Source organism: Micromys minutus, assembly GCF_963924665.1.
Source record: "Micromys minutus genome assembly, chromosome: 27".
Classification (NCBI taxonomy): domain Eukaryota; kingdom Metazoa; phylum Chordata; class Mammalia; order Rodentia; family Muridae; genus Micromys; species Micromys minutus.
The window spans coordinates 30864248-30874948 of record NC_137962.1 but is presented as its reverse complement, the minus strand read 5'-3'; the positions used below and the strand labels follow the sequence as shown (position 1 = coordinate 30874948).

At 48.5% G+C, this 10701-nt stretch overlaps 1 pseudogene across 1 annotated transcript; it reads left to right on the top strand.

Moving 5' to 3' along the window:
- The first annotated feature begins 505 nt into the window (after positions 1 to 505).
- On the top strand, positions 506 to 1051 carry LOC308438364 (phosphatidylethanolamine-binding protein 1-like; annotated as a pseudogene). The gene has a single exon. The product of its transcript is annotated as a phosphatidylethanolamine-binding protein 1-like (transcript).
- The last annotated feature ends 9650 nt before the right edge of the window (positions 1052 to 10701 follow it).

The following is a 10701-nucleotide window of genomic DNA, read 5'->3' as shown; positions in this document are numbered from 1 at the left end:
CAGATCACCCGATCCAGCTGCTCCCAGTGACACCCATCTCCCTGTGACACAATGCAGTCTGCGTGGCTGACCCTGCTGAACTGCACAGACTACGCAGACAAGCAAGACTGCCCACCTTCTATTGCTGCATGATCTTAGGGAACTCTGCCTGCCTGATACAGACCCACCCGTTAAAAGTGTCCAGAGAAGCCAGATGTGGGGCTTCCACACGTAAGGGGAAAGGATCTTGAGTTTGAGTTCAGCTTGGGCTGACAAGACCCTGTCTCAAGCAAACATGGACAGGAGGTATGACTCCGCTGGAAGAATGCCTGCCTAACTAATGAACACAATGCCCTGGGTTCAAACAGTACACTGTGGCAAGGCAGAACGACACTTGCTGTGATCCCAGCACTCAGGAGTTGGAAGCCAGAAGATCAGAAGTTCAAGTTGATCTTCAACTATATATCAAGTTAAAGATCCTGTCTCAAACAAAACATCTTCGCGTATCTTCGATCTCCCCATCGCCATGGCCGCCAACATCAGCCATTGGGTGGGTGTGGACCAGCCACCCCAGCCTGCCCTAAGGGTCAACTACAGTGAGGTGACAGTGGACAAGCTGGGGAAAGTGCTGACACCCACCCAGGTTAAGAATAGGCCCAGCAACATCTCATAGGATGGCCTTGACCCAGGGAAAATCTACACTCTGGTCCTCACAGACCCAGATGCTTCCATCAGGAAGGACCCCAAATTCAGGGAGAGGCACCATTTCCTAGTGGTCAACATAAAGGGCAATGGCATTAGCAGTAGCAGTGTTCTCTCGAATTTCATGGTCTCTGGGTCTCCCAGAGGCACAGGTCTCCACCGCTACGTCTGGCCGGTGTATGAGCAGAAATAGCAGCTGAACTGTGACAATCCCATCCTCAGCAACAGGTCTGCAGACAATCGTGGCCAGTTCAAGGTGGAGGCCTTCCGCAAGAAGTATGACCTGGGAGCTCCGGTGATGGGCACGTGTTACCAGGCAGAGTGGGATGACTGTGTGCCCACGCTGTATGAGCAGCTGTCTGGGAAGTAGGGGTGCTGCAGAGTATGCCAGCAGTCCCAGGGACCCCCACAGTATTGTCAAGTTGTGTTAAGTGTGCCGTTCTCTCCCATCCTTCCTTCCTACCCTCCCATAGGGCGTTCTCAGCTGTGCTAGGATAGAGGGTTAGGGTGTCTTCCCCCTGCCTGCCATCATGATTCTGAATAGTCACATCCCACTTTCTGTTTGACTGAGTTTAGGCTCCATCTGGAGAGGTGTCTGTTATTCTGATGGAGTCATTCCATCATTGATTTAAGAAAAACAACACTGAAAAAGAGAGCACTCTGCCACAATCAGGTCCACAAAGGAGAACAGGGCTACTGTTGCCTGTAAGTGGTTTAACAAGGAGACTTTGTTCAGAACCAGGCCCAGTGATATCTTTTGAGGTGGGCTTTTAGGACCCTGTCCCCTGACTGAGACAACCCAAGACTCCCATCTCATCTGAGCCCTGACCGTCTAGGTCAGGTAGCTGAATAGGTATCAATGTCCCTCTAAAGAACTGTGATGCTGTGTGGAGGTGTGGCTGTGGAGAGAGACCCTGTTAAGCCCCTTGCTTCTCAGTGGGGTAAGCGAAAGTCACTAGAATTCCTGGGTGTGTTAATCCTCATCAAATACAAACAAAAGGGATTGCATTAAAAAAATCTCAAGGCTCAGAGTAAGTAATCTAATTTCAAACTCTCACATGACTGTTACAGGGGTGACCTACATGAGATGGGCTACACTCTTTGAGCCCTAAAGTTCTGGTCATTAATGGACAGTGAGGAATCCCACTTGTAGGTTTCAGTTGTAAGAGTTCAGCCTATGACAGGGAGCCGAGGCCGGTACTGTCTCTGGAGGGATCGTGACCAGGACTAATTCTCCCATCCTTCCTGGTTTCTTTCTCTGGTTCCCATGATGGTCATGTTTCTCTGGCCGGCAGAGGAAGTTGCTGTACAAGAAGCTGGAGAAGGGGATAGCAAATTTCCCATCGCCCATATTGAATGTGGTCCGCTGGGAGACAGCCCACAGTCCAAATACCTAGACCTGCCTGTAAAGTCAAGTACCCTGACAGAAGAAGAAAGGTCAAGAGTTACTAGGCAGCCGTAGAAGAATGGCCTGTTCGAGAGGTGGTGCGTTGGGCTCAGTAACACATCAACTGCTTTCCTCACTGAAGCAGAAAAACCTTAAAGACAGGGCTGCCAACTAGAGACAAGAGCAGCTGCTGTCCCTATGGTAGTGGACACCAAGAGGCTAGAGAAAATCTGCCCAAGAGAAAACATCCAGCCAGCCTTGCCCCTCCCCCAAACACACACCCCAGTCCAAGAAATGATGGGCTTCCTGCTTTATTTCTCAGGCACCAAGCTGCTGGGGGAGGTAATAGGATGCAAGAGTTCAAGACTAGGGAAGCTAGGGAACTACAAAAGCAAACAAACAAACAAACAGACCCAGTGCCTCATATAAGCCAGCTGTCTCCCTGAGGGTCTGTCTGCCTTCTCTCTCTGGATAGAACAAGGGTAGTGATCCTCACCTGGGAAACAGCACCTAGAGGTAGAGACCGTAGAGAAGGAGGGAATTTCCTGGTCATGCCTCGGTTGAGCATACCCAGCAACAGGACAGCATCATTCCATCCACAGAGTCAGAGCCCCAGCCTCTGAGTCCTATCCTCACATCCCATCTAATAACTGAAGACCTGAGACCTGGGGCCATGCTGGGGGCTTCATATAACCCAGTTTCCTCCCTACAGGGCAGCTTCAATTTCTCTCCTCATATAGCTCCATGGTCAGCCTGAGGCCAGCTCCCAGTGACCATGCCCTCAAGCCAGGTACAAGGATTTACCATGAAAGCCCCTCTGAGCTCAGGTTCTGTGTCAGTCCCTGGCAGAACTGCCGGCTTCCTCATATGGGAGGATCCAGCTGTCGAAAACCTGTTTACAAATTCACTCTCATGGAAGACTATAGTAGAGGGTAGCTCAAACAAAGAGTTTAGAAGCAGCTTGAGGAACACAGCGAGACTGTCTCAAAACTAAGTGACAGCCACAAATGTGTTCCCAGCTGACCTGGAACTCATAACAATCCTCCTGCCTCACCCTGTCAAATCCTGTGACTAGTAAACCACCATGCCTGGCTACAGATTCAGTCTCTCTGACCATTTTCTGTGGCAAGAATAGGAGAAGAGGAGTCTTTTTTTTCTCAGCATCCAGACATCTGCATGTAGGCTCTATGGATGGATGGATGGATGGATGGATGGATGGATGGATGGATGGATGATGAATGAATGGATGTATAGATAGATGATAGATAGATGATGGATGAATGATGGATGATGAATAGCTAGGTAGGTAGATGATGGATGGTTGGATGATGGATGGATGGATGGATAGATGGATGGATGGATGGACAGATGGATGATGGATGGACAGATAGATGATGAATGGATGATAGATGCATAGATTGATAGGTGGATAATGGATGAATGGATGGATAGATGATGGATGAATGATTGATGGATAGGTAGATGGATGATGGATGGATAGGTAGATGGATGATGGATTGATCAAGCAATCAATCATTTGCATCAATGCCTGAGCTGGAATCTGGGATCAGATTCCTAGAAGAGAGAAAAATGGGGAGGGGGGCATTAAACCCACTTGACTGGCCCTGGGAACCAGCCATCTGTGCAATGGCTTTCTGCCAATGAGATGTCAGTCTGGCACAGTGGCCTGTGTTCCTCAAGCCCTGGCTGAAAGCAACTATAACACTGGTCTCCAGTGACAACAATCACTTCCGGGACTTGCTCATGTCAGAGCTGCTGAGTCTCCTCCTGCACTAAACATCCTGGGGAAAGGCTAGGCCCCACCTGGCTCCAGCTATGCTCTGAGGTAAATGGCCACCTGGAGCAGACAGAGTTGGAATAACAATATCAGGCATTTGTGTCTGCAAGGCCCCTGGCATTAAGGAAAACAACCACTCTCACAAGAGTCTGGCTTCCTGCACACTGAACTCATAAAGAGCAGCATGTTCCCTGGGTCTCAGCTAAAGGTGGCCACAGCCTTGCTCTGGCTACACTTCTGGGATGAAATGCCTTAAAATTCTTCTCACATAGCAAAATTAATCCAGAGTGACCAATGATCCAAACTCAAAGGGTCCCAAGTTCAAAACTCAGAGTAAACAGGAAAGATGGCTCTGTGACCATGGAACAGGCCATGGTTTCTTGGTTGGAACACCAAAAGTCCAAAAGAAAAAGAAAAAGTAGTTGCATTAGACTTTGCTGAAGTTTAAAATCTTTTTGTGCATCAAAGAGCACTGCCAACAAGTTGAAAGATAAAGTGTTAAGTTGTGTGCATGTCCCCTGGGAGTCATGCCCTGAGCACACCCAGAATGCCACAGTTTAGAATGACCAACATCCAGATTCAGACATGGGCAGAGACCTTGCTGCAGACTCAAACTCCCATGCCACCGCCCCCATGGGACAATATTTGGAGAAAGGCCTTTGGAAGGTGGCCCGGGTGAGAAAGCTCACAAGAGCCAGGCTCGCAAGATGGGGCCCATGTTCTTGGAAGAGATGCCCAAAGTTTGCCCTCCCTTTCCCTCAGCCACATGAAGACTCTGTGAAGGCAACCATCTACGGGTAAGCAGCATTGGTGTACTGGTGCCTGACCTCAGAGATCAGTCTCTGGAGCCATGAGAAAAATGAGGATCGGTAGCTTCCGCCTATCTGTAGAGTTTTAGTACAGAGGCCCAAGAAGACTTTGGCAGACCCAATGTCATTGTTAGGGTTTTACTGCTGTGAAAAGACTCCATGACTAAGGCAACTCTTATAAGGACAATGTTTAATTGGGACTGGCTTACAGGTCAAGTCCGTTATCATCAAGACAGGAGCATGACAGCATCCAGGCAGGCATGGTGCAGGAGGAGCTGAGAGTTCTACATCCTGTCCCAAAGGTAAACAAGAGAAGACTACCTTCCAGGGAGCTAGGATAAGGGTCTTAAAGCCCACTCCCACCATGACATACTTCCCCCAACAAGTCCACACCTACTTCAACATGGCCACACCTCCTAATAGTGCCACTCTATGGGCCAAGCATATAAAATCATCACACCCAAGCAATAATTCCCCCAAAGAAAATACATCAATAACCACAAAGCACATGCAGGCAACATGCAGACTAACCATGGTGAGGCAGCATTTGCCCCACCCATCTGTTGGGATGCTGCTGTTGTTCTAAGAAAATAAATAAGCCAGAACACAGCAAAATCTGGTGAGGCTGTGGAGAAATTAAAACCCTGGCTCTGTTGGAGGAGTGACAAATGGCACAGCGGCTGTGGAAACAGCATGGTGGCTCTCGGAGAGCTAAAAATAGACAACCATGTGACTCAGTAATTCCCATTCTGGGCATTCACTAAAAAGAAACAAAATGGCCACAAGAGCCAAACATTAGCAACCCAAGTGCTCACCTGCAGATGAATGTTAGGCCTACCACCACCTCATGGTCTGTCTGTAAAAGGAAGGAGGGGTTGAGGCTATGACTGACTCAGTAAGGTGCTTGCTGCTCACGCATAGAGACCAAGTACAGGTCCCCAGAACCCATATAAAACCAAGTATCAAATTCAGATAGTCAGGCAGCAGCTTGGCAGTCATAGGGATGTGGGGACAGTTTGAGTTTTTGAACGGCAAAGTCTCCTGGAGTGACAGTAATGATGGTGACACATTGTCCGGGCATATGGGGCCACCACCATGAACTTTAAAATGGGGAAGATGTTGGATTTCCTGATACATACATACATACATATATATGTAATATTTAATATATATTATAATTTTTAGCAGGAAGCCAATGTTCCAGTTAATCTTACACAATGAATATCACCTTGCTACAAGTATAAAAATAGTATTGATTTTTTTGGGGGGAGGGGTGTTTTTTGTTTGATTGGTTTGATATATATATATATATATATATATATATATATATATATATATTTCCCTTGTTTGAATTTTTTCAGTTGTCTAAAGAAATTAATTGAAGCTTCAACCTATTAATTTTGCTTTTTGTGTGGCATTCCAATAGTTAGAAGAAGACAGAGAGAGAGAGGAGATTTTGAGTTCTACAGTGCTTGCTGGATAGAATCCCAATAAAGTAATATACTGTAGATGGCATTGCCAGCCCATGCTCTGTCCCCCACTTCAAGACTGATGCCTGAGGGGAGGCCCCTCAGTAGAGACCAAGTGTAATGTTCAGAGCTAGCATCTGGTTGTGAAGAACATCTGGTTGTGAAGAACATCCGTGTGTCTACCAGCACTCCACTGAAAAGCTGGGCATGTGTTTCCCAGACTTATAGCTGGCTCCTAAAGTCATGGTGTATAGTGAGAATTCTGGACTGTTGAACACAGAAAACACAGAAATGTTATAAGAATATGCTTTTGTTTCAATCCCAGGTATAGGAATATGGGCAGCTTGGGACTGTCTGCAGCAGCTGACTAGGATTTGCCTCGTGCTCTAGCAGAGACATGCTTTTGCCAGCTGCAGATAGTTTCTGCAATTGTGTGACATTTGGGATTCTGGGAACTTTTCAGAGGGAATATAAATGCTAGGGACCCAAGAGATGGGTTGGTGGTTGGTGGTTATTCTCGGTGGCTAACTGTGGTTTGTTAGTAGTCATGCTCAAAGAAGAAACAAGAAGAAAGGAATTAGATACAAGGATCTCTACCTCTTTCTCTCCCTTCTATACTTCTTTCTCTCCTATTCAGTGATAATGAGTGAAACTGGGAATGGAGAGGAAGGGGAAAAGAAGAAATCACAAAGTAGCAAAGACCGAAAGACCAGAGACCAGTGTTCCTGTGTGGGAAGATCTTAGGAAAGCCCCCACAAGCTCCGTTCCTGCAGACCGACCATTGCAGGCACGTGGGCATGGTGCTAGAGCTGAACATTTACACACAAGGCAGAGATAGAGGTAAAGAGAGAATGAGAGAAACATTGGGAATGGTGTGGGCTTTGAAACCTCAAAGACCACCCTCAGTGACGCACCTTCCCCCAACAAAGCCATGCCTCCTAATCCTTCCTAAACAGTTCCACCAACAGGGAACCAACACTCAAATATATGAGTCTATGGAGGCCATTCTCATTCAAACCACCGAAGACTATAGCCTGGAACTGTAGGCAAAAAAAAAAAGCAACCTTTCTCCTCTACTTTGTCTTTGTCTGGGTGCTTTTATCACACCAGAAAAGATATTAAGGCATTTATTTTCACTGAGCTATATAGCCATGTTTAGTGCAGATCAGGTAAGAAGCTGTTGAGACTAAGAACCTAGTGTAGATCATCCCCTTCCTGCTGCCTGTCACTGGTCATAGGGTAACATACTAAAGTGAGAATTACATCCACATCAACTATGGAAGCCAGGTTTTGAGGAAACTGGTGGGGATCCTCCCGGGTACCTAGTCCCATATTGGAGGCAAGGAAAGGTAGCAGTGAGTCTTAACCTCTCTCTAGACACTCAAGATACCTTGAATTCCTCAGCGACAGGGCAGTCTAGCTTCGAAGGGCTTGGCCACAGGGCTTAATCCCTGAGCCGGTGTGCAAGAGTAAGGGAGCAGAATACTAGCCAGGAGCAGGGCTTAACACACGGCATTCCATCCTCTGCTCTCAGGTCCTCCTCTCTGAGTCACAGGGCTTCAGCATGCACAGGCCTACGTCACCATCCTCATCACTCAATGTGGACATCAAATCTAGGGGCCTCTGTAGAGATCGGGTTGATCTTGGGGCTCAGCTTACTTCGACTCAGAGTTTTGCCTCCTGTGCCTAGGTGCCCCAGTACCATTTCTGAGTATACCCAGCCATGCTTAGGGCTCTTCCTCTATTCTGAGGCCTCTGTGCCTGGCTCAATCAGAGATGCCTCAGGGGTCTTGGCCATGAAACTTAGGGCAGCTCAGGGCACTCACAAACTGTCCCCAAAATAGGACAGATAACACTGCTGGCCTGGCTGGAAATTCCCACCTTCCATCCTTACCCTCCTGACCTTCTACAGCCACCTTAGGCTTCAGTGGCATGTTCCCAGCCAGATAGCAATGAGGTCTAGTCTTCCTGGTATCCAGGGGAGTGGGGGGCTGCCTAATGTTAAGCAGTTCTCCTTTCCTTTCCCCTTCCCCTCTTCCTCCCCTTCCCCCCTTCCCATTCTCTTCCTCCCAAGCACTACACCCAACATGACACCCCATTCTCAATGAGGATGACCTCCCATCCTAACATCCCTCAGATGTGGTACTGAGCGAAGGTGTGGGGCTGTTGGTGGATGGGAGACAGGACAAGTTCTCTCCCTGCTTCCAAGTGGCTCCATTTATTACCTGCTGAGAATTCATTTGACTCTCTCGTGGTTCAAAAGTTACTTTTTTTCCATTTTCTTCTTTATGAAGAAACTCGGTTCCTAACTAGAGCAGTTCATAGCTACACAATTGGGGCAAGAGTGAGTTTTCTCTGTAACTCACAGCTGTGCCTGCAGACGTCTGGGTAGGGAGAGCCAGCCAAGGCAGAGGAAGCCCAGGAGAGACCCAGGGAGAGGGAGATCTGTGGCAGGGAAAACTCAGAGTGGGGGAAAACCAAGAATAGAAGATCCAGGGCCACTGGGGAGACCTAAGGAGGGAAGACCCAGGGCAGGGGACACCCAGGGAGAAGACACAGAGCAAAGAGTTCCAGACTCCCTGGATACCCGCCATCAGGTGTCTCTGTGGATGAAGCAGCAGTCAGGCTCAGAAAAATCACTGTTCTCCTTCCCATCTAAGGGTGGACTCAGGTATGATGTATGTCCCCACACCCAGGACCTCACCCGAGTCAGCTTTCAATCTAGAACTACCATAGAGCAGCCCGTGCCTGCGACAGGACTGCATCTGGCTGTCTGTGGGTGTGATACCATCAGCCCCGAGTTTCTTTCCAGCTGAGCAGTTTAATTCACACCCCACCACAGCTGATCTGCAGCAGCTGTGCCAGCCAGCCCTGATGCTGGCATCCCATTCGGCAGTTAACACGCAGAAAGCATAGAGAAGCTTGAGGCATCGCCAGGGACCACACAGCTCTTTAGTGATGACCTGTCTCCAGGACCAACATCCCCTAGACAGCCAGCTCAGATATAGAAAGAGGGTCAAGAGCAATGGGTCTGTCTACAGTGATCTCAAGGGCCAAGCACACCAACAGGCCTCTGGGTGGGGACTGTGGATGGAGTAACCCCAGGACCTAGACTCATCCTACAAGGAACAGAGCTTAGCAAGGACATGAAGGACAGTCCTTGTTTTTACAGTGGGAGCCAGGAGGAAATGGGACTCATCTCTGTTAACCACCAAAGGTGACAGGGCTTGAGTCAAAGGCAAAGGTGACATAGGATAATGTCAGCCTCAAGTCTAGAGGCAGCCCTAGGTAGAGTCCTAGGTGGGGGGCTTCCAACTCTAAGCTAGAGCAGGATGAACCAATCTGAGGCTCAGACACAAAAAAAAAAAAAAAAACAAGGCTTCAGAGTTTTAATAAATGGAAAAACAAAACTTTAAGCCCCAGCCCCTTGGGTAACTTTTCCTAGGAATTAATTTCTAAGATAAATTGTTTTGGAATTGCTCAGGCCATCTCTGCTAAGCCCCAATGTTTTTCTCATTGGACATTTTCATCTAAGCCATCCAGACATCTGAATGGCACCTCAATCCCAGCCGTATTGACATCTGCCAGGGTCCATGCTTTATGGGGAAAATATGAATTCCTCGCCAATGGCTTTGCTCAAATTGAGCCGATTCTCAGCTAGATGAGATGAGGTGTGTGACCGTGCAGGGAACATTCTGACTCACCTCCACAGCTTCAGCCACCAACAGGGATCTGGGTGAAGGTAAGAGGGTGTGGGCTGGTGCTAGGTAAGGAGGGGACCCTGTAGACAAGGACCTGACCCACTTGTCAGGTAAATGCACAGAAAATCAGAGCTTTGCAGCGGCACAGGCACAAGTGTCAGAGCCCAAATCCCTGAGCCAGCCTCCTACACCCATGGACCATTTATTACTAAGGGAACCATGCCAGGGATGCTGTATGGGGGCCAGCATTGGGGTTATGCTACCCAGAACCCTGACCTGTTGTTCCTTAGAGGTACCGGTCTTTGGTAATAGTAAAAATACACACTGAAAACTGTAAGGAGCCTAAAGAAAAGTTGGCTTGTGGCCTCTGCGTAAGCCGGGCCTTGAGGCAGTGCTGCACCGGTGAGCACCCACACAGAGTCCCAGGAAGCATAAATACTGGTAGATCTTTCCGTTGCCTTGTCAGTCTCCTTGGTAACCCAAGCCAGGCAAGCCTGTGAGGGCCAGTTTGCAGGTTTGGGTGTGCCAACCTACCCCAACCCAGCCTGGAATGTCACCTGTCTCTTAGGACCTCACAGTTCAAAGATGGTGTCTGCCTACTCCCTGGCCCATACGGCTGTCTACTTTTCCTGCCCAACCCCCATGCTCTGACAGCCCACTCAGTTTTGTCTCACCCAAGGGTGTCAGTGTCCAGCCCACCTGATCGTGTGGCACAGCACACAACACAGGGCAGTCTGGCCACGCACAGCACAGAACCCTATGCCCCTCCCCCTTTTTAATGTCTGCCTCTTTTAGAGACTCTTCCTCTATAGCCCAGTCGTGCCTTGAATCTCATCCCCCTGCCTCAGCCTCCTGA